This window comes from Ascidiella aspersa, chromosome 5 (assembly GCF_963924565.1).
Source record: "Ascidiella aspersa chromosome 5, kaAscAspe10.2, whole genome shotgun sequence".
NCBI lineage: Eukaryota > Metazoa > Chordata > Ascidiacea > Phlebobranchia > Ascidiidae > Ascidiella > Ascidiella aspersa.
The window spans coordinates 28,614,373-28,634,462 of record NC_139451.1 but is presented as its reverse complement, the minus strand read 5'-3'; the positions used below and the strand labels follow the sequence as shown (position 1 = coordinate 28,634,462).

The 20,090-nt window shown below is 35.6% G+C and overlaps 1 long non-coding RNA gene across 1 annotated transcript; it reads left to right on the top strand.

Moving 5' to 3' along the window:
- The first annotated feature begins 700 nt into the window (after positions 1-700).
- On the top strand, positions 701-3,269 carry LOC146145775 (uncharacterized). The gene is made up of 3 exons (XR_014498764.1): positions 701-840; positions 3,019-3,120; positions 3,197-3,269. It is a non-coding gene; the product is annotated as an uncharacterized LOC146145775 (long non-coding RNA).
- Positions 3,270-20,090: the final 16,821 nt, after the last annotated feature.

Here is a 20,090-nt window from a genome sequence, read left to right as displayed (position 1 = left end):
GCAAATTATATTGTATCTGAACCGGAACTTTATAACCCGGTTTTGAAATAGCGATGGTCGAACCGGAGCTGAACTGGAACTTTTAAATTCCACCGAACCGAAACCGGAACTGAACCGGAAAAGTCAAACGGTTCGACTCCCTGGTTAAAATAGTCAAAAAGTGTTTGAAATAAACTCGTGTCTAGTTTGTTAAAGAGGCTGCGGGCCGGTTGAATTACATTGGCGGGCCTAGGTTGCTGACCCTGCTTTAAGTGGTCCAAATTTTCATTTTGAGTGCGCGATCGACACGCTAATCTGATTTTAACAAAACTGGCTAAGACATATAAGAAATATAATTTAAAAAAGAAATACTAGAAACATAATTCAAATCCGGTGAAGAACGAAATACTTTTTGCATGATAAAATAGGAAAAAGGTACGTTTTAGTTCGAAGTTGTGGTAAAAAATTAAATATAAAGTTAAATATAATTTTGTGATATAAAATGGCGCCAAAATGAGTTAAATTTTGTAACTTAAACGCCTACATTGGTTTGTAAAAGAGCATTGCTTTTGATCACTTTGTTAGACTTTTAAAAGTGGACGTTCATCTTTAAAATGTTTATACGTTTGTATGTATATCTAATTTGTTTGTATTTGTGCGTTTATTTGTTAGGATTATTAAACTGCATCAATATATTTCCATTGTTTGGTTTGTTCCAGTTCATGAAACGTAGGGAAGTTTTATGAGGTTAAGATGAAACGATTTGATGGATTAAAATGGATACAAGTGCTTACTCTGTACAGTTACAACGAAGAGCTGAAGAGGATATGAAGTTAATGGACGTGGGACTCACCAAAGCAAGTAAGTAGAACATTAATGTTACTGTAAACCGCGCTGGTCTAGAATCCTACCACAACAAACATTATTTGGCTTAGTGTGCTGGTTGTCGTTCGTATTTTGGTAGGTTAAGCAACAATGTTATTAAATAATAATACTTGACCACCCTTACCCAAACACTAACCGACACCCTAACCCCAAACATTGCCTTAATACTTTTCACTGCCGAAGGATTTTGGACCAGCGCCCTGTAAACTGATGTGGAAGTAAAGTGTATACCAGGTTGGAAAGTAAGGCTTGCGCGGGGGATAAATCCCGCAAATTTGAGCAGAAATGGGCGCTGGTCTAGAATCCTACCACAACGTTGAAATGATTATTAAGCAATGCATAATATGTGGGTTAGGGTGTCGGTTAGTGTTTGGGTGTGGGTAGGTCAAGTAATATTGTTTAACACTATTACTGGACTCACCCAAACCCAAACAATGTTCGTTGTGGTAGGATTCTAGACGAGCGCCCAGAAATGTTATTACAGCCGCGCAATTGCAAAATCGTCTTCCCCGAGCAAAATCCAAAGTTTCCAATCTTGGGTGTATCTAAACAGGGGCACATTGACCGCCGTTCTATCTAACTCCAATAAATCAAAAAGAAACAAAAACTTGTCGCAGGATTTCAAAGTACTTATTGTCATATTGCTAGATGTTTCCCAGGTTGGTAAGTAAGGCCAATCCCCCGCTCAGCCTCGGACATAGCCGCACATTTCATGTAAAATTTGATCAGCCCTGAAAATGTGCAAAACTTTCGTCGCGCTAATGGTTTTCAGTATAGTACTCCATTTTCGGCTGTGCAAATTTTACAAATAACGTTATTACAGCCGCGCATTTTCAAGCTGCAAAATCGTCAACCCCGCCAAAAAAGTTTCCAATTTGATATGTTTCTTCTACCTTTGAAAAATTTAGCATAAAATTTGATAGCGATTTGTTTTCTAACATGTGAACATTATAATAAAAAAACTCTCTCATATGTTTAACATTCTTAACAAAGTTCTGTCATCTTAAGCCGTTCTGTAAACTGTAATATGTCAACTGCCCAGGTTGTGTCCAAAACTTATATTTTTGCCAAAAGTGAGCAAATGCAACACTGCACATAAAAGTCTTAAGCAATTCGGTCCTGATTTTAAAAGCATTATTAAGTATTATTGCTTCTTTTTTGACTAACATGATCTGCTATGCAGTCATATGATGTACTGCAAAGAATACAAAGTTATTATTGACATAACGAATTCTTGACAATTACGTGGTGCATAACTGCATAACTTCCCTGAATATTGGCCTAAAGTTGACCTTAAGTAACCCCATAGCGCATTTTGTGGACGGCCAGCACGTTTTGCAACGCTATGTTACTTTTGCAACTTAACGCATTTAGGGAAATTGCAAACTCCACACCAGAAACTATACGTTGATCGCTCGCCCAATAACGCTTGATTGACACTTAATTATTAGACGAACGTTATCGCGAGACGCGGTAATTGGTCGCCCGAAAAAACGCTGACACTGCACTACGAGGTTACATTTAAAGCAAGCACTGTAAATTGGTCGCCGCAGTGACAGGCCAACTTACCACACGCGTTTGTACAATTAGGCGCAACAATCGGCGGTAAAACATTAAATTGTATCGGTTCCAATTACCCGAAATAAACGGCAGAATTGGATTCGAATCCCATCTGGATTTGAATCCAAGGATTCGATATTCTACTTTGAGCATCCCTAGTTACCAAACCTATTAAAGTCGTTGCTTGAGTTGCTTTTCTTGCGCTTACAAGCGGAAAAACGAAATTAAATTTATTTTACCAATAAAAATGCGCCTAGTATGCGCGTGTGTTCTAAAAAAAACAAATAAGGGTGCTGACTTTAATACGACATCGTCTTGTAAGATTTCAGAAGCATTATTACAGAACATAAATGAGCTTAATTAAACGTTTGGAGCTAATATAAAGTAATTTTAAACATCATAATGACGTAATTAGGGCACGAAAATTTCGTCCGGATGCCCTGCAATTTTTATTTTTCAATCCCTATTCTTGGGTGGGTGTATCCAGATTGAACACAATATAACCTACATAGAGGGACAGCAATTATCACAAAACTCTTTGTTAACATGTGTTTATTTTCCAAGCATCAATGAAGAAATAACGTATTTTCTTAGACTTGGAATGTTCTCTTCAAGTTTATATGAATAGAGCAGACATGTTGCTATAGTACACTGTTCCTGCCAACTTTCCTAATCTTCTACCAACCCATGCTTTTAGTAAGTGGTGTTACAAATACTTCATATTTTTGTCAACCCTTATTTAGTTTAAATATCCAACATATCTTCCTTGCAGGAGAAGGAAATTGCTTTACCTAGAAATTCCCCAACCTCTTGTAGAATTAAGAAGGTGGAACCCAAGACTGCGGTAAGTGACATATCAAATATCTTTCAAGGTTCTTAAGTTGTGCGAAAATTTACACTCGCCCGGACGAAATAACACTTGCCAAATTTTTTGGCACGATGTCTACAAATTTACGTCCCAGTGCAGTCATTTGTTGGGTTATCGTTAACGTTAGTTTTTATCAAGTCTGGTCGTTTATTTCCATGCATGGATGAACAAATTAATGACCCATAAAGCAGTTTACACCCAAAACAAAAAATAACACTGACAATTTAGTAGCCACGGCCTGTCTGTTTTCAATTTTTTTTTCTGTCCGGACCCCCCTTTTTGTTAGTGATATTATTGTTTTTGTCAGGGTTTTACTTACCGTCCTAAGCAGCAATGTTTTTTAATGTAATAGCTAATAGGTCACGCGTCTTAAGCTGACGCGAAACCAATATAAAATGCAAAACGCCGTTTTTTGTTTCTTGTCTGGTCTTTTTTTTTATCTATCGTTATTCGTTTGGGTTGGCTGATTAGCAAGGGTGTTTGACAATTAAAAACAATAAATCAAGCGGTTTTTGTTTTCTCTCGTTAAAAACGTCAAGTTAGGCGCAGATCCTCGCTGTTCGCTGTATGCGCTAATATTCAATGTTGGCGTGAGTCAGCAAGACGTATTGTATTTTAGCTGACTCAGATGCCGTGCGGCGCAGATGCCGTGCTAATCGAATAACACCCGGGAAAACATTCTTCGTTTAGTATTGCAGGTGGTGACAGACATGCTTGTAATTTAGCATACTCCTGTTACGACTTTACTACTAATTCTAGAAAATTACCTAGGCTTCCTGTGAAGTCGCTGTGAGTTCTTATTTCCGGGCATTAAATAACCTACCAAAGAGAGCTTTTATTAAAGACCACAACAAGAAAACCCAATGTACATATGTATTGGTTGCAAGAGTAGAATATTACTACACCACTAACAATAATGACACTCACAATTACTTACAAACAACCGACAGACAGAGCATAATGACACTTAAAGTTTTACTCACTAATTACACAAGGCTACACCCAGACGTCTACTGAGCTGTAGGCGGTCAGCCGCTCGTGATATACGCTAAAACAAAACTCCTTTTCACGGGAACCGACGCGCTCCCGGAACCCCAGGCCCGCCTTACAGGGCGGCCGTTTCGTGAGAAGTTAAACCGCGCCGGAAAACAAGTGATAAATGATCGTGAGATTTGCAAAGTTGTTCAGAGACAGGAAAAAACATGTCTAGAGTCCAATTAATGGCGAACACCAGAGCGCACAAAAATATTGCGTTAATATACAATTATACATGTCCCGAAATGCGAAAACCTAATTCCTAGCCCTACATTTAAGAACAAAGGCGCAAAATTAATAATGAATGTTAGAATTTACAGTCGGCGTAATTAGCAACCGGTGATAATTTTGTAGTGCTAATTAAGCACGTAACACTCCTGTACATGAATCTACCAAATTCAATCACACATATTTCACGGTCTTGGTTTAGTTTTTCACCTAAAGTTAACGATTGCATACAAAGCGGTTTTGCTGGACAGTAATAGGGGTTTCTTTTAGTTTTTTATTTATTTATGACTTTATTACAATCACTATTTTATGACATCATTAACGCCAGGTGGAAAAACGGGGAATTCCCTAAGTTGTGACCCCCAAATTTTCTGGATACGCTCACCAACTAATTAAATTTCTCGCCCGAGCGAGTTGGTGTCAACCAGTACTCGCCCGGAACGATTTGTACTCGCATTGGCAAGCGGGGAGTGCTTAATCCCAACCCTGTCTGCTACTTTACCAACCTTGTTGGTTTCATACCATGTGCCCCCCCCCACTTGTTGTAAGGGTTTAACTCACTGTCCGAAGCTGCGTGTTTTTTCAGTGTAATTGAGTCACGCGTCTGGCTAATGCGAAACCAAAATCAAACACAAAACGCCTTTTTTGTTTCTTGTTTGGTCGACCGTAAACGCAGGATATTTTTTCTTTTTCGCCTTTCGTTATTTGTTCGGTTTGGCTGATCAGCAAGTGTGGGTTCAACAATTAATAACGATCAATCAAGTGGTCTCTGTAATTCATCGGGCCCACTGGCTCTTCGACTATTTTAACTACGTAAGTGCGAAAAATTGAATGTTCTTTCTACGTCCATTTTTTTTACGTTTTGATGCTGTCTTTTGACTAGATCAGCGATTCTCTACCATTGCGCCGTGGAAGGCTGCCAAGTGCGTCGCGGACAAACGGAAAGCGTATTCAAAAATATTGGGCATATATGTTTTAACATTTTTTTTTATTTTTAGTTTCAGCAATGTAATAAAAACTTGCAAGAAATTTAAAAGAAATGCCATTATCGCTCGCCAGTACACTCAGTTAAAAACAATAAACTAGATTAACTATTAAAGTGGCATTTTTGCAGATGTTGCGCAAATCAAATAACACCAGGGAAAACGATCCTCGTTTTGTATGGCAGGTGGTGAAAGACATGCTTGTAATTTAGCAGAGTCCTGTACATGGATCTACCAAAATCATCACACATATTTCACGGTGTTTTTCTCCTGAAGTTAATGATTGCACACTAAGCGGTTTCGCAGCTGGTGCTTGGCAGGAGTGTCGACGATGCACGTGTTTGCTTAATTTGCTTTTGCTGGACGTGGCTTTTTCTGATGATTTTTTTTATTATTTATGACGTCATTAACATCAAACGGAAAAAACGGGGAATTTCCTGTTAAAAAATTCGGTTAAAAAATTCGGGACCTCCCCCTTAAGATGCAAAGCAAACATGTGCGTTGAAACCGCTTGGTGTACAATCAATTGTTAACTTCAGGTGAAAAACTAAACCAAGTCTGTGAAGTATATTATATAATGTGGTAGAATCCTGTTTAGACTACCAACAGCAGCGAATTTTTCTAACTTCCATGTATGGGACTACGCCAAGTTTCTGCGGTTAAGGGAAAATTAGCACACTAAACACGTGGTCTTAGGATATGCTTATAGAGGAAAATTTTGCGGTAACTATTATTACATAAAAAGGCGACTTTTAAAGTCACAGTTAACAACCTTTTAAGAGAATCTGCTCCAGTTAAAAAATGCCGTTGTTACACCAACTTTAGATATTAGCACAAACATCCAGGAACACCTAGCTCAACGTTTAGCCTTGGCATTGTCCATTATCGAATACAATACACCCTTGTTTATAAGCCAACCTGAAGGAATAACGAAAAAGGCGAAAGAGAAAAAAGTATCCTGCGATTACGGTCAACCAAATAAAAGACGAAAACGTTGTTTTGCGTTTGCTTAGAAGCACTGCCGCTTCACGCGGTGAGTTAAACCCTGACAAAACGAACAAAAAACGATAATGTCACTGACGAAAAGGGGCGCAGGGGGTCCGGACCCCCCTGGATACGCCACTGGTTCTGGGGTATTACTTTGATGAAAGAATAGTTATAATTTTGTTGGCATATAATTATGAAAAAATGCTTACTGTAGTTTTGGCCACAAACAAACCGAACAAAGGTATATTAACTAAATGTTGGTTGCTTTCACATTGTGTCTTCGATTTTTTATGGATATTTTTTTGTTCTTTTTAATGTGAGTGAATTTTTTGGAAAGTTACCTGAATTGTTGGAGATTAAACTTGGCTTGCTTAAACATAACTCTAGCCCGAAGTTTAAATTTAAATTTTTTATAATTCAAATCTGGTTTAAGAAAAGTAAAAGCTCTAATTTCATGCTTTCTTTCTTATTCATTTGTTTTGCTGTTCCTGGCTATGTGAAAAAAATAATGTAAGGAGACATACTACTTTAAATAAACCTGTAAAAGTTTTTAAATGTCTTAAAATTATAAGCTGTTTTTCAAAGGCCAGACCATGCCCCACTAAATTGTAGTTTTTAACTTTACTAAATTCATTTTTTATGCTACAGACTTTTTAGGTAATTTTAGTGCACCATAAAACTGTAGAGTTAATAGCCCCAATCTTTTTAGTTGATTAATGTATTAATTCTCCAGAAGTTCTCATTTCCATAACTGCACATCAGTTCGAAAACAGCATTTAAATTTTGTTGTAACTTGTTCTGTCATATCTGAAAATTTGTTTCCCCAAACCTCATCTTGTTGTTTAACAAAAACACACTATATTTTTGAATTATGATGTTGGTTCAGCATGTTCAGAAAAAATCTCTGCTTTGCATCCTAACTGAAAAGGATTTTCAGAAATAAAACAAAATTCGCTTTAATTCAAAAGTTATTTTTCTGCAAACTTATACAGAAATGAAATCAAAATTAACAAACAACAACAACTAAAATTTAATGAAAGAGGTATTTCGTTTTTAGGCAAATGATGAATATAAAAGCTTGTTTCAAGAAAGCTGCCTTCAAAATCCTGTGCGAACCAAGTTACACCTGCTTCAAAGGTAGGTTAGCTTTTTTGGGAATGGACTAATGTATAATATTTTTAATTAGATAGTAAACATAGTATACAATAAAAGCACATCTAAACCATTGTTAATTTGGACCATTAGGTAAATTTGCAAAAAAAAAAAAATTTCATACCGAAAAACTATATGGCAAACAATAAAAAACGGTTAAAAATGGAATGTTATGTGTAGAAGTGGTTTAAAATATTAGGCTTCAGCTTGCTAGTTTTAAGAGTTCTGGAAGACTGTTATATTCATATTTTAAGGCACCAGCTAGTCACTACGGATTAGGATGTAGCAGACAACAAAACTATTTGGCAACTAAGTTTTTGTTTTTTCACTTATTGCATTTCAGGGAGCTTTTTAAGATGAACTATAATATTTTTCGAAAAGGTAATTGTAGCTGTGCAAAATAAAAAAATTCGTCAGGTAAGGGCTAGATTTTAGTTGTGATTTTTGTCAGCCAGACGTCCCTCCTGTCTACAACTTTTTGTTTATTTAATACTTTAATTTATCAAATTGTAAAATTTTAAAAGATGTTTCCATAATATTTGCTAAGTTGAATATACACTGGATACCAATACCATGCTTCATCTAAAACAGTGGTCGGCAACCTTTTTCTAGTCGAAACCAAACTCAGAAAGTCCTCTGCGGGTCGAACAAAATGTTAACTAATAATTGTGTTATTAAAATGTTAGAACAACTGTGTGAATCAGGCGGGTGTTAAAATTTGATAAATACTTTATATGGTATTCCGGCATTTCTTGCAGTTTTCTATTGCATTGCCGAAGATAAAATAAATAACACAGTTAAAATATCATCAAAACGTAAACAACCTCCACGTAGAAAGAACATTGGCGCGAAGCGCAAAAACTTTTCGCCTGTACGTAGTTGAAAAAAATCAAAAATTAGGTCTATTTAAAATGTATTCTTATAGTTTGTCAAAGAGGCTTGCCGACCCCTGATCTAAAAATATACCTGGAGAAAAGGGACGGCAACCTACGGCCTGGATCTGTGGCTAGCAAATGTAAATCACCCAGCCTGCCAAACTTGGACGGACGACTAGTTAAAAATGCTAATTGTCCGTTGTCCAACGGATGTGTATCGTCACAAAATATCACACATATTTAGTTTTAATTCTGTTATCGACAATTCGGTAATTATAATCTAAATATAAAAAGTAAAAATAAATCTAGTTGTCCCAAGTCTGCAGGCCGTCACTATTTTACAAACTGGGCTTAAATAAAATTTCCAGCGTTGCACTTTGGTTTCTTCCAGTATAAACATCGAAGGTTTTATCGTGTTTTCCTAAATACTTTTTTAATCATCATAATACAACAACCGTTTGAAACACAATTGCGGCACTTTTGGCGACTAGGAAAAGGTTGACGACCCTGTTTTTTAAGTTATTACTTAATCTAACGCTTATGGTGAGAAAGATTGTTGTTATTGACCGACTCAAGCGAAGAGAGAGTTTTTATAATTCCCCAATCCGTGAGGTCAAACCGTGAGGATTTATTTCAGAAGGTAAGCACGATTTACTTTAAATTCCTAAAACCAATTTAACTAGCTATTGTTTCTGTAGGAAAGAAACTGCCGCTGACTGCGCCTCCTGCGATGAAAGAGTTACCGATTGACGACGACAAGACAGAAGACGTGTGTGTGTAACTGGATTTTTGTGAACTTTCGTTATTATTTCCGTTTTAATGTTGTTGCATAAAGCAACTAACTGTGTTGTCTCCTGCTGTGTTTTTTCTAGGGTGCGACTACCGTTTTTTCAACCAGGAACATTATCGAAAATCATTGACAGGTCGCTGATAGATTCGAAAAATTTAAACAATAGCGCAGTGGTGGTTCAACAACCTTTTTTTTTCGTGGCCCATTTACCATAAACAGATTATTTACTTGCGGCTGAACAACAGTGGCATTTCCAATAAATAGGCTGACGGCGTTTTTACAACATAAGAAAAAGGGGTGTTTTCTTGCTGGTTTTATTATTTTTATATCGGAGGTATTTCATATTTCTTGTATTTCATATTTCTTGAAATTGTTGAAATTGTCTCTTTCACAAATTTAGGTTTTCTCACCCCCACTAATAAATATAATGTAAACCTTGTTGGCATTTTCACAACTGTTTCGTACTAAAAATAATGACCCCCCGGGGTGGTGGGTGGGTCACACCTTCTGTGTGATAAAAATGGATTTTCTGCGAGGAAGGTTTTGCCGCTATTTTTTGCTTTGTTTTTCTTCTCTCATTCTTCCCAGTTTTGTTTTTGTATATAATTTAAAATTGCGCAGGGTCAACAGCAGAGTTTTTTTCTTGTCGTGCGTGTGTTATTATTAAAAAGGGTCCAATGAAAAATATATATATTAGAAAGAAGCGCAATATGACAGAACAACTAATTAAATTAAACTACTACTACTAATACAGAAAAAAAGTTGAAAAAATTATTATTTCAAAAAGGCTATTATTTTTTATATAGTTAATTAAAGAAGCAAAATACGACAGAAAAAATTCTTCGTCAACAATATGGGCGCGGTATCAACAAAAAAGCGGTTTAAAAGATTGAACACGAAAATTGTGTGTTTTTAAGACGCGGAAAAATATTAGTGTCGACATAAAATAATAAAGATGCAATATGAGAGAAAAAACAATTTACTATATTAAACAAACGACAAATAAAATCAGTGCAGACGTAAAAAAATAATAAAGACAAATAGGGGGCGCGGTACAACAAAAGAAGAAATCGAACGAAAATTTGTGAAGGTCGTTGAATCCAAATAAGTTCTTCTCGTCGAATGTGTCGCGTCGTCCTGGGTTTGTCTTGGCCGAGACTGCAAAATATATTAAAAAACACGAAATGAATGAAAATCGGGGAAAAGTTAAAAAAAACATATTGGGTAGATTGGACGTTACTTGCCTTGTGGTGATGGACTGACTTTTTGTAATGGTCAAACGTCATCATCAATCTCGATTGGGTGCGTCATACCATTGTTGCGAAGTTATGAAACAAAACAAAAACTATATTGAGATAGTGACGTCACAACGTGCGTTTCTATTGTGTTTTTTTTAATTTTTTTAAGACGCAGACGTCGAATATTATTAAGATTTGTTTTATTCGCGTTTTTGTGACGACACATGCGCTAGGTGCTATCGCTTGACTGTTATTGCACGCGTTACGTCGCAAGGTTAAAAAGGGCATAGATTGCGTTTTTTTACGGTTACGCATGAGTTACGTCATAAAGGTTGCGCCATAACTGCGATTGGTTACTTTGGAAAAGTTACGTCATAAAGGTCATTGCGCAAGGTTACGCCATAACCGCGATTGGTTACTTTGGAAAAAATGGCATAAATTGCGTTTTTCTACATTTACGCATGCGTTACGTCATAAAAGTCACCGCGATTGGTTGCTTTAGAAATAATTGCGCTTTTTTACGAATGCGTGGCGCAAAACAAATAATGCACAGCACACCAAACTCATGCAAAAGTGTATACTCTGGTATAATATAATTGTTAAAAGCTTTTCGTCATGTTGCAATCCATCCTTCACACAGTTGATCAAGTGGTTAGCGAGGACCTAATATATAGTGAAAAATAGGTTAAAAATGGAACATGCGAGATATTTTGGTATATAGCTCTTTGGGCTGGGATAAAAATAATGGAACAACCCAATTGTAGTAGTTGTGCAATTCAGCAATGAGTTTCCAATATAATATACTGTTGTGTAAAGGGAAGATTTTTCTCGAAACATATTTATTCATGAAAAGTATTGTCATTTTATACGCAAATAGATTAACTGACAATAAATGTTTGTGTTGTTGACGTTTGGACACTTTAAGAACTAGTTTTGATGCCTTATTACTTCCATCAAAAATGTAGGGTGTGCTTCTCAACCTTAATAAGCGTAAGAATGCCAATTAACCAATTGTTTTTTTCTTGTAAGCGAACAAAAAATAGGCATTAAGAATTTTAAACTTTAAAAATTAATCTCAATATCGACCCATAGGTTGAGAAGCACTGCTTTAAAGGGGACTCCAGCCATACGACCAAGATAAGAACAACACCAACGTCAGAATAAAACACAATTCGGAATAAGACCAAAATAGGACTAATACCTATGGTATTAGTACCGTCTAAATCGTAATAAGTCCTAAATCCGTCGGAATAAGACCTAAAAGGTTAAAATCAGGCCTAAACAACACTTTAACTAACCCCAAACCCCACCCCTAAGTACACCACTAACTCCCCTAAAAGTTTCAACACTAACCCATTTTCTAACCCCACCCATTACCCACCAATAACCCCAAACAGGACAAAAAATCCGGTGCCGAAACAGCGGCGCCCTGACGGCGCCGGTCAGACTAGGGCGTCCAAACGTAGTCACCAAAACGGCCGATGCCAGACCGATGGCCCCCGATCGTCCCATACCCTCTATCTACAGGTTCGGGCGTTATTCTGGCCTTTTAAGCCTTCTTCCGATGAATTTAGGCCTTATTCCGATGAACTTAGGTCTTATTCCGATGAAATTAGAACTTATTCCGATGAATTTAGGCCTTATTCCGATGAATTTAGAACTTATTCCAAAGAATTTAGGCCTTATTCCGTTGAATTTAGGCCTTATTCCGATGAATTTAGAACTAATTCTGATGAATTTAGGCCTTATTCCGACAGATTTAGGTCTTAGTCAGACGATTTTGATCGTATGCTGTACTGGATATTACTGCGTATTTGGCTTTATTATGTCGTTGTCTTAATACTATGGTTTTATAGTTTTTTGGGCTTTATGCATTGTTGCTTTTTAGGTCTTATTGTGTGTTCCCCTTTAAAGGATATATAGTTAAATCACAGTAAGGATAGACTTACCCAAAATAGATACGTCACATCTTTTCCCAGTTGGCTAGTTCAACATCAAAGCGTCTTTGAAATCCTGAAACATATCACAATGATTATAACACATTTCCTTCAATTTTTTTTGTATAACCAGCGATTAAAAACGTACCTAATTAGAATGCAAGTATCAGATTTGACTTTAAAGTGTATGTTTTCTCATTTTCCTCTTTTAAATCCTACAAACAAAATTTGTCGAAAAAATATACCAGTACATTAAAAGTAACTAAATATTACAAGAAAATAATTGTTTTCATACCATTTTAAAAGTGTAGTTCACAAAATGCATGAGAACGAACGTGCGTATGTTTCGGTTCTCGTTCCGTTTTGCTCTCTTAAATCTACAAACACATTGTTTTGTGTTATATTCTTTAAACATAATTACAAATTTTTTTGTAATATTTTTAAACTGTAGTTTACGAAATGCGTACGGCGAATAGCTCTGACTAACCAATATATAGATGAAAAGTCTGGAATGACGTCTTTTCATTTTCCGTGGTTGTTAAATTTGAAAAATAAAAAACATGTTAAAATAGTTCTTATTACAAAAATGCCTTGCATTAAAAATGTAAATGTGGCAATCGTAATATTACAGTGCAAGTAAACATCGAGAACAATGCACCGGACGTGCAAGACGACCAGATTGTAACCCAACCAGTGGTCAAGCGAAACACGTCACAAAGCGACGTTACCCATCTGTTCCTGCTAGTGAGTTCAGCGGGAATCGAACCATGAACCTTATTCGCAGGATAATCTCACTGGTAGGGTTTAGGGCACTTTTGGGTCCCGTAAAGCTCCCCCAATCGCCAACAATTGATAAGCTAACATCAGATGTCAAATTACCACAAAGCTGGTCAAATGAAATTCGATCCAATCACACAAGTTGTTTAAGTTAGTTAGGCGCGTATAGGATAGGGTTCTAAAATGGGTGTTTTATTAGACTAATCGTGAGCTAACTTTATTGCAAGTTTAAATAAGTTAAACTTGCTTTAAACCATAGAACAGAACTAACAATTAGGGGAGTTAAGACCACTATTTTAAAAAGCTATATAATATTAATAGTTCCCAGTCGACTTATACGATCACACATCACACAAACAAAACCAAGGGAGGTTCTGCTTAGAGAAGAGATAAAGAAAGATGAAAAAAAAGTAAGCAGCGTAAAACATAAGTCGACCAGGAACTATCGAGGGAGTTTCCTACAGTTATCTCGAAGTATGATTGGAATCGAAGAACATTTTCTCAATTTTGAGGCAAAATGACATCCGATGTTAACTTACCAACCTGTACGCTTGGGGGAGCCTTATGGGTTTACCAAAAATGCCCTAAACCCACCTGGTGAGGTCATCTTGCGAACAGACTTCGTGATTTGATTCTCACCTGAAACACTTGCACGAGCAGATGAACAACATTGCCCTGCGATGCATTAGGCTTCAACACGGGTTGAAACACAAAAAGATAATCTTACTTGTCCAGCAAAAAGCTCCCAAACATTTACATGAACTGTCATATTACGAACCTAACCTTGTAACTAGTATCCCCATATAACTATTATTAAACTACTTAACTAGTGTGTGCCTAAAATGCAAACCTACACTTACCACCTGCCACCGATAAAGGTGGCGTTGATCTGAAAATCTGTGAGCTCAACTGCCACGTTCCTGTGAGTGCCACGTGTTGCCTTTTTCGCACCATATTTGGCTCGAACTTTTTTCCCCGATTTCGTTGATTACTTGCGTAAGAAAAATGAAACCACGTGACAAACTGCTCAAATCCACCGGCGCGACTGAAATGTTAAAGCAATTTAAACAGAGGGTATAATCCTGTTTGCTTTGTCACATAAGTATCTACCAACGCACGAATTACTTTAGTAAACATATCAGCATTAACATATAAATATTTTTATACCGCTAGTACACATTTAGTCTTAAAAATAGATTTTAATATTCCTAATGCCGGGGGAATAATTTGATTTATAGTGCGGTGTTTAAGTTGTATCGAGCATGCACGAGTGGTCATCCTGTAATAAAACTTACTCTAATTAAAGAAACAAAAGCTTTTAATATGTACACAGTACACCATATGATAAAAATCTGTAAATAGTAATGGCGGCCATTTTTTTGTAAATACCGTTGGGCCATGTCCTTTCCTTACTTTATTCTGAAGTCGGTTCTGTTCAGCAAAGATTTGTTTCATAAAATTTCGCCGGTTTGAACTTAATGGATGCGGTTGTTTGACTCGCGCAAATTTTGCAAGACGCTGAGAGGCCTGTGGCCACTCTGGTCGATTAAAACCGCAGCACAGTTTCAAAAGAAATTTCCCCCTGCAAAAAATAATGATATGTCAAGTCATCAAACAAACCATTTTGAAACAGTTAAACCTGCGTAAACTGCACTGATTAGAAGTTGTCAAAAACGTCTACGTATTACTGTTTTACTTGTTTTTAATTGGGTTGTAAAACGACGCGACAACAATAGATGTGCTCCTCGCATGCTTTAAACGAAATACTTTTTAACTGAGTAGAATTGCAGCACCGTCAATGCATCTCCTTACGTATGGCCGTTACGTACTAGTTTGATTTTGTAATAATTAGCTTCGTTTAAGAAAGAACAGACAAACAATCGATACAATGTTATCTCTGTGTTAATGCCATCGCGACACTGAAACGCAGTTGATGTAACCTATGCAATATGAGAGTTACTTTCTCTCTACATAAACAACATACTATCCCTGTCGTGAAAAACATGCTTCTTATATCATTATTGTTGGTATTTTCGCGTCGCCATACACGCATGGTGAATTTAATTACGGGTAGCAAACGTTTGGGTACCATAGGTTTCAACATCTTACTTTACCGTTTCGGGTTGTTAAAAATATATAATCAAATACATTGGCAAACTGATTTGATTCGATTCGTAATGTGCTGGTGTCCAACACTATTCGCCTCTTAAGAAATACGTGTGCGATTAGATAAATCGTTTACGTCTGATATTTACTTTATTCCTTTTTTATCTTTCCGATAGTCCAAATACTATTTACCGTGATTGAGAACTCTACTCACAAAATATACAATCTCGTTTACCAGAGCAAAACCGATAAATTTGCGTATTACACTTTAAATTGCGCTAGGCCTTTTAAGACTTGCAACGAGCAAAGACGTTTGAACCGATTCCTGCTAGTTCAGTGACGTCACTTTCAGACGTACTTGAAAATGTAAACAAACTTAATGAGCGTTTAATTGTGAACCGTTAGATGGTTAATTATGTGTCTACGAATTTGGGTACGCTATAGTTGCAACTGAAAATACACATAGCAGTAAAATTATTATAAAGGTGCAAACTGTGCTATAGATATTAATGTACAGTAGCTTGTGCAGCAGTAAAAGGTGTACAAATAGATAAACAATATAAAGGGGAAAATATGGAAATATTATGATGTAGTTTTGTGTTTTGCAATTTAAAGTGGAAAAAATTTTTGTGGTATTGCAGTTTTATTCTAACCAGGTACAGTATTAAGTTATACACCATAGCAGATTTTGTCAATTCATTTTGGTCTGTGAATCACCATACTATATAACAGTGCTTTTCAACCTTTACGATTTTCATCCGCACAAAACAAGAATCGTAAGTGTGCAACCTTTAGTTTTATTTGTGAAATAACAATGAAAGGGTTTGTGTATTAAACCTGTGTGCCTAAGGTTTGACCGATATAAAATAGATAGCCTAAGCTGCAATGAACCACTAAGAGACTATATTACTGTATCTGTAGCGCATAAGTGGGCGCACCAGTTTATTTGATTACTGTATTACACATAATAAAAAATAATAACATGCACCATTTTCATCCACACTTTCATCTGCACAACGTTTGTCATCGGCATTACAATTTTTTTATCCGCACAAGTGCGTACCATCCCACGGGTTGAAAAGCATTGCTATTTAAGATATATTTGTGAACACATTTCAGATACTCTTGCATTTAATACCTCCATTAGGTTTGTTATTGGAAAGTAAGCCTTTTTTATGTTGGGATTGGTAATCACTTAGGCCAAACATACATATTTTTTACTAAATGTTAAAAAAACGGGAAAAAAAACATTCATCAACAATAAAGTTAATAGCAACTGTTTTTGTGAGTTTGTCAAAGAACATAAACTTTATAAATGTTTAGTTAAAAATGTTGTACTTTTAATAAAAGCCTATGTACCCTTTAAATAGGCCATTAGTAACATATGTCCCCAAGGGAAGCCCAGTTAAAAAGCAGTGCAATATGGCATTCGGTCATATGCATAATTACAATTAGTTGCTTAAACTGAAGTAAATAAGAGGTTTTACTGACAAAGCTAAGTACGCTAAACTACAAATACACCTAGTTATCGCTACACATGTTAAACGTGTTTACAACAACAGTTCAATTGGTCAGTGTGCCATATGCATTATGTTATTTTGTGTGAACATCAGCCAGTCTTTCAAGCTACCAAACTTAGTCATTAACATAAATTATGCAAATATTACCTAGTCATAATTCACTATTTTTCATTAACTGTGAAAGCTAACAAACTTGTTATCAAAAAATAATTTATGAAAGAAGACCAGAAAGTTTTCAGCTCACATGAAATTTAAACATAATACATAACAAAGTGTAACAGTTATTAGCAATATGCTTACACAACAAGCAGGTCTATATTTTAACCCTTGTACATCTCAATCTCAGCATGACTATAGTCTGTTGCGAAGCCTTATGGTTATTTTCATTACTTTGACTATAAAAGTGCAACATTTTAGTCGATACTGCTATAAAATGGATTTGTGAATCAGTTATTTAAAATGTAAACATTGTTTTAAACTATATACAGTTAAAAAATCCTGGAAAATTGATTTTTAGATATTACTTGAGTTCTGTGGTATTTTTACTTGGGGTTAAAATTGGTTTAAAAGTTATACTCCATGTATATTTTTTCATGCTAGCTTTTGGTCTTACAAACATCAAAATACAGTTTAATAATAATGTTAACTTACCAGTGAGTTCATATGAAGTTTGTGTTATTTTTTTACTTAACTAAATCCCATAAATATTGGCAAAAGAAATCACCAACACAGTTCTAAAAAGCAGTAAAAACTCACTTGAACAAAACCTGAAATAGAATATATTGTAGTAAACTGTGCTACGTATGATAATTCACATTTTGGTATTTGTAACAGGCCAAAAAATTGGGCGCTGGTCTAGAATCCTACCACAACGAAACACCATTTGGGTTAGGGTTAGCGTTTGGGTTACGGTGGGTCAAGTATTATTATTAAACAAAGAATATAATAATACTTGACCCACCCACACCCGAACGCTAACCCGCACCCAAACTCAAATTTTGTGCGTTGATTTTAGAACTGTGGTAGGATTCTAGACCAGCGCCAAAAATTGTAACAGGCTAACTTTTAAAGGCTTATACTTTGGTCATTTTTCATTTCTTTAAAAGGTGTTTACACCGATTGACTTATATTCACATGTTAATCAACATAAAGCAGAATTAAATTAAAAAATCATTAAAAAAATTGTATTTTTCCTTCCAAAAATTGCAGTCCTGACAACTCCGATCGACCTGGAAACTCCCGCTGACTTTCTGAATTCGACCAACTTGACAAGTCAACCGAAACGGTTTTTGTAAGTTTCATAAAATGTTGATGGTCAAATATTATTAAAATGTCGTTTATTGAGCTTAATGAAGATAAATTACATTTTGTTTTTATTGTATAATTCGTAGTGGAGTATTTGCTTTATTAATAGTGTTAAAATACCTCATTTTAACGTAAAAATATGAATTTTTGTTGTCCAATAAACGTATATGATTTTGCTCAAAAAACTATAAATAGAGCTAAAAATTTAATTTTATTTCATTCTTATAAATAGTCGTGGGGTGTAGACTTCTCCAGTATTTTCAATTTACACAATTTTACATTTTGGTACGTTCACACTAAATTTAAAATCTCGCTCGCCTGTATCTTCGGAAAAGTCTAATTTTTTTTCTTTTTTATACAAAGCCTATTTTTAAATTTTATACAAAGCTTCATTTTTTAAGATTTTTTTATAAACTTTCTCGATCTCCTGTCATACTCTCATTTCAGTCATTGACAACCAATTTTTGAACATTTTTATTTGTTTAATTGATTGAACAACAAAGGTATTAAATTTACAACACTTTAATGCGACGATAAATTTAAATCGAACGCTTTAAATTTTAGAGAAAGATTCCATAAAGCAACAACAGCAGTGTATTAAAAGTCATATATATATTAAACAAACATCACATAATTTAAATTGGCACACAACTTCAATGAAGATGTCAAGTTTTGAGTTTAGGATTGTGGAAAGTTAATAAAATTATATTGTTATTGTACAAACACTTTGTTTTACAGGGACGAATACCCATGACTATACCAAAGAAATACGGCATAATGACTTCCAAAGAAAGAAGATGAATTCAAAAAAGCGCAACGGCGTCCATTCACAAATATCGAAAAGCTTTTTTGCGATGTATTTTTCGTTGCATATCGTATAAGTTACCGGCGCAATTTACACCATTAAAAAAATACAATTATAATGTAAACATTCAACTCTGCTTTATAAGATAGCGTCAACCAAAATTAGGTTAAATCTTTGGAAGAAATTGAGGTTTGCGCCACGTATTTGTGATTCTTCAGGTGTTTTCGCTTCATAGATGTGGGCAGAGCAGGTCACGAATGACGTTTGAAGAGAGGTATTATTTAGGCCTGTGTACCAGCCCAGCAGGCATCCAGAACCCGTCCATCGTTTGGCCCTTTTTTTTAACTGCAATAAAAAAACAGATTTAGAACAATATTGTTGAGCATAATGGTTGGAGGTTGTAGTAAGACGTAATAAGAATATCAAAGCTCATACAGAAATATAGGTAGCATTTTGAACGTTTCGAAAACCCCTTATTCATTTTCAAAGCGGTTTTTTAAACAAAGTTGAAAATGAATAAAGAGTTATTCGAAACCTTTAAAATGATATCTACTTCTCTATGGAGTTTGATATTCTTATTGCATCTGTCATAATGTTGTAAATATTCAGTTAACGGTATGCTCTGACAATCAGAATTTTGTAGGAAAATTACGAATTACGTATATTGAATGTGTTGGAAGACGAGATTTCCCGCCAGCTGCCGTATTTTTAATGGCCCAAACCCTGGGTGCGTAGAGTCGGGGCGAGTGCGCTTATAAAGTGACTATAAGCCTAAAACTGGTTTGAGTTAATTAATTTTTGAATAATTTTAAATTAATAGTCCCACTGTATAGCCTACCATCTATTTAAAATACAAACCTTGATTTGAAAATCTCCACAGTTCATTTATCCAATAGAATCTCCACTGAAAAACTATGAAAATAAAAGAGTGAGAAAAAGGAAAAATACGTTATCCCACAGTTACATGATTTTATATTGAAATTCCAACTTGCCGCCCTTATGTTTATTGGGACTATTGTTAGGTCCCTAAGACTCCATATATCTGATTCCTATCAGAAGG